We start from the raw sequence: 4939 nt of genomic DNA on the forward strand, positions 1-4939 counted from the left end.
GCCCTCCACATATTGCAACAATTATAGTAGTGACACCTTGCCAAACAAATTACCAACCCTGAGGCTGACCAGCCTTTCCATCCCGCTGATCCAAAGATGGAAGAGCTGTCGACAATTATTCTTAGACCATTCCCCTAGTAAAAACACCATCCCAGGTTTCAGCACATAAAGACTACATTCATTTGCATTTGCTTTTATAAAGTGTTTTTCCCATGAAAACGCCATAATTATTATTTTTTCCAACAATCGTCATCAACCTTTGGGCACTAACTCACTTTCACCTGCAGCAGTTGTTTTTCTCATACAGTCTTATCTGCAGCCTCACGTGGTCCATTTGCGAATTGCGGTTTCAATTTCTTGAATTTCTTTTTTTTTAAATAATTAACAGATCAGAGTGACACCGAATGAATGAATATTGTAAGTGAATTATTATTATTAAGCCCATCATCTTACATTGATCAGTTATGCTGTGAAGGTGGATGGACCCTCCTCCTTGTGGGTTATGCATTAGATGCCAGGAGTTCGGATTAAAGGATAAGGACATGTTTTATTGTGGGATGACACTAATTGCAATTGCCATATATGGAGTTTCATAACTAAGTTCGGGAACAAAGACCACGCCCGAACTCTCCTCATTTCCGCTCAAAACATACTTAAGCACACCTTTTCCGTTCATTCCCTCCTTGACTCGTATTCTACATTGACCCGCGTCAGAAACAATACGAAAACGAAACTAAACGTTAATTACCTGAAATCATGGATAACGAACTTATCCTTAACCCGTCAGACAGCGAACTATTTGACGAAATCTCCGAGTCCTCTCCTTCATCCACGATCCCTCCTCGTCAGCCATCCCGGCCCCGCTCAACCATCCACGCCGTCAGGCGCTCAGCCTCCCTCCACCGACGGCTCCAACATCATCGGGCCGTCGCCCCACAACCGCTCCAGGGGGAGACCTCGCGTCCGGCGCCTGACCGACACTCCTCCCTCCAGCCGCTCCGGGCGAAGCCGCCGCGACATGGCCTCACCTCGCCACCTCGCCAACCGTCCTCGGCACCAAACATATCCGAGTGGACGGTTGTCCGCCTGAAGCGCACCCTCATCCAGCGAAAAATAACCTTCCACCGCACTGACAACAAGGCGAAACTTTTCCAACTCCTCACGGACTCCGAGCAGAGAACCATCCCACCGCCCAGTACTCCACCGCCACTTCCGGGTACCCAGCGTCGCGCCCGCGGCGCGCCGATTACGTCATGACGCCCCCCACAGCCCAGCCTCCCTCATCAGCCCTCCCAGAGGGCCAGGTTGTATCAAACCCAGCACCTGCCTTTCCCGCTCCTCATACATCTTCTCCCTCACCCCACACTTCTCAAACAACCCGAGCACATGCATCCCTCCATCCCAGCATCCCTTCCTCCTTCTTTCCTTATCGCCATGTCCCACCTTCCTTGGCTACCTCCGCCCCTCCTATTCCTCCTCCTCCGACCGCCTCAGCCGCACAGAGTGTGCCTATAACAACGGCACACAGCAATACCATCAGCCACCTTCCTCCTGTCTCTTCCTTTCCCCCACCCTACCCCCCCACCCCCACCCCTACCCTCCCCATAATCCATATGTAGCCGGTGTTCCTTTTCCCCTACTTAACGCATCTGTTTTCTCCACAGCTCCCCCATAGCCGGACCCTGGGCTTTTTCCACCTATCCCAATACACATAGCAACTTCACTCTAGCCACTGCTTTGCCTCCAGCACGTCCAGTCGCATCCTCCCGTCCATCGCCGGTGTCACCCACTCTCAGACAACAGATCCTGCCGGTAACTATGTCGATCTTGCACACCTAATACATCCGTCCACCCTCAACCCCCATATACCCAGAGAACTGCAAACCGCACTCGGTCCAATCGAGCTCAAGCAACCCCTGTCCACCCGCTCCAAAGAACTCACCGCCATAGAATTCACCCTCGCATTTTCACTGTACCGCGACATAATATGTTCAGCCTTCCCCGACCGCAGGGCAGAGCTGGGCGACTACATGTCTCTGATCCTCGACCTGGCCTTGCGGTTCGGCAGCAACGGTTTTTACACTTATCATATTCTGTTCGCTTCCCAAGCTGCCGGTCGCCTCCAACAGTTTAATCAGGGAACTTACTGGGGCACCATGGACACAGAACTTTACTGCCGCGTCTTTTCAGCCCGCTCCTCGCTAACTTGCGACCTGTGCGGCGCCCCATCACACCCCGCCACTACTTGCACCCTCATCGCTTCTCTGCCCCGCACCTCAGCTTACCATAATCACAACCCTGCCGGTTTCCGCAGCATACCATCAACAGCCCCCCCTCCATCCATCACCCCTAAACCAGCCATCATCCAACCCACTGCCCTCGGTCCTCTCCCAAAGGCGTTGACAAGAGAGGCAGACCAATCCTCTACCAGGGCGGAAGGATGGTCTGTAACAATTTCAACGACCTGGGTTGCAAAGCCTCTAGCTGCCGCTTCCTACATACCTGCTCTTTTTGCGGCGGAGCCCACGCAAGATCCACCTGTCCGCATAACCCCACCAAGCACAGCTTATGTAAGTATCTCAACACACCAGTTAACATCAACGCCCTCACCACTGCCTTAAACAATCACCCAGATCGTCAGTTCGTTCACTACCTCATTCAAGGATTCACACACGGTTTTCACCCAGGTCTACACGTCATGCCAGATTCATCTTACACATGCCAAAACTTGCAGTTAGCCACCTCCCAGCCTGACATAGCCGACAAACTATTGGACAAAGAAATCAAAGACTCATTCGTGATCGGTCCGTTTCCCAATCCGCCATTCCCCACATTCAGGATCAGTCCCATCGGCATCGCCACCAGGAAATATTCAGGGAAACAGAGAATGATCATAGACCTCTCATCCCCCACAGCTCCCCAGTCCCAAGCATCAATAGCTTAATTCCTAGCCCAGATTTTTCCATGCACTACGCAACGATTGACCACGCTATCTCCCTCATTAGCATAGCCGGTCAAGGAGCCTGGTTGGCCAGAGCAGACATCACCAGTGCTTTTAAAGTCCTTCCCATCCACCCAGACTACTGGCATCTCTTCGGCATTCAGTGGAAGGGCGCATACTACTTCACCGTGCGCCTGACCTTCGGGTGCAGAAGCAGTCCGAAAATATTCGACTCACTATCCGAAGCACTCTGTTGGATCCTGCTTAACAAGCACAAACTCCCATACGTCATCCATCTCTTAGACGACTTCCTCACAGTCACGCCATCCTCGTCTCCCCGTCACACGGTCTACACACCCTGATCTCCACTTTCAATGAACTCGGAGTCCCCCTCTCCCCCGAGAAAACGGAGGGCCCCAGCACATCCCTGGAATTTCTAGGCATTACCCTCGATTCCGTTTCACTCCAAGCATCCTTGCCCACTGAAAAAGTACACCGGATTTCCCTACTCATTTCAAATTTCCTCCTGGCCTCCTCATGCACTAAGCGTCAACTTCTCTCGTTGCTCGGTCACCTCAACTACGCCATCCGCATCATCCCCCAAGGCCGATCCTTCCTGTCACACCTGCTTTCCATAGCATCCTCCGTCCCATCTCTCCACAACGACATGACACTGGACGAAGCATGTAAAACGGAGCTAAAATTGTGGCACCAGTTCCTCTCGTCATGGAACGGCATTTCTTTCTTCTACGACACACACATCACCTCACCACAAGATATCCAGCTTTTCACAGATGCAGCTCCTTCCGTCGGCTCGGCGGCTACTTCAGCGGCAAGTGGTTTTCAGCCAAATGGCCGCCCGAATTCTCATCTCTCTCCTCTTCCTCCACAATTCACGAAATGTACCCCGTTATTATCGCAGCTATTCTTTGGGGCCACAAATGGTCAAAGAAAATCATCACCATCCACTCCGACAACAGCGCCGTCGTCAACATCATAAACAAGGGACGTTCACAATGCCTAGACATAATGCAGTTTATAAGGAAGCTCACCTTAGTTTCGGCCCAACACCATTTCATCATCCGAGCCTCTCACATCCCCGGCCATAAAAATATGATCGCTGACGCACTCTCTCGCTTCTCGTTCCAGAAATTCAGGCAACTGGCACCAGCCTCCGACACTCTCCCGACTCCAGTCCCACCGTTTTCAGCCACGGTCTACAACTGACTCCCCAGACGCAAAACCTGGTCACCATTTCACAAAATGCCATCCTGGACAGCGTCGCTCCCCGCACACTGTCATCATACATGACCGGATGGAACTGCTTTAAAACCTTCCACGCCACCAACAGTCTTCCGTTCCCTTCTCTCGACGTTATGACGCTCTCCTGCTTCATCTCGTTTGCCCATTCCATCCTTAAAATTAAATCTTCCACCATTCAAGCCTACATTAGCGGTATAAACTTTCTCATCAAACTTTCCTCCGGAGCACCATGCCAAGCCACTTCTCATTCCCATATCACCATGCTAATCAAAGGTCTCCGCAAAACAGAAACGCATCCCTCGCCAAAACGCTTGCCCTTAACTTCGGATCTACTCACTCGCTGCATCAGAACCCTACGTGAAGGCTACTCATCCCCGTACGTCGATAAGGTCCTGGAATCCATGTTCCTTCTAGCTTTCTTCGGTTTTCTGCGCTGCTCCGAATTCACAGCTTCTACCCTTAAATATGATCCTTCTAACCACGCTTCCATGTCTGACATTTCCTTTCATTCCAACGACACCCTAATTTACCACCTTTTAACGCAGCAAGACCAACCAGTCCGGTCTACCCCAACCTATCTACCTCTTCCGCCTAGACTATTTTGACTATTGACTATTTGAGTCCCTTCGAACCCATACTAGCATACACCAACTCCAGATTAGCCAGCAGAGCTTCCCCCCAGGACCCTCTGTTCATCACCGAGACCGGTAAAATCGCTACACGGCACTGGTTCCA

At 51.4% G+C, this 4939-nt stretch overlaps 1 pseudogene; it reads left to right on the top strand.

Annotated features, from left to right (window-relative positions):
• Positions 1 to 756: 756 nt before the first annotated feature.
• Positions 757 to 4726, top strand: LOC127371897 (uncharacterized; annotated as a pseudogene).
• The last annotated feature ends 213 nt before the right edge of the window (positions 4727 to 4939 follow it).

This window comes from Dicentrarchus labrax, unplaced genomic scaffold (assembly GCF_905237075.1).
Source record: "Dicentrarchus labrax unplaced genomic scaffold, dlabrax2021, whole genome shotgun sequence".
Classification (NCBI taxonomy): Eukaryota; Metazoa; Chordata; class Actinopteri; family Moronidae; genus Dicentrarchus; species Dicentrarchus labrax.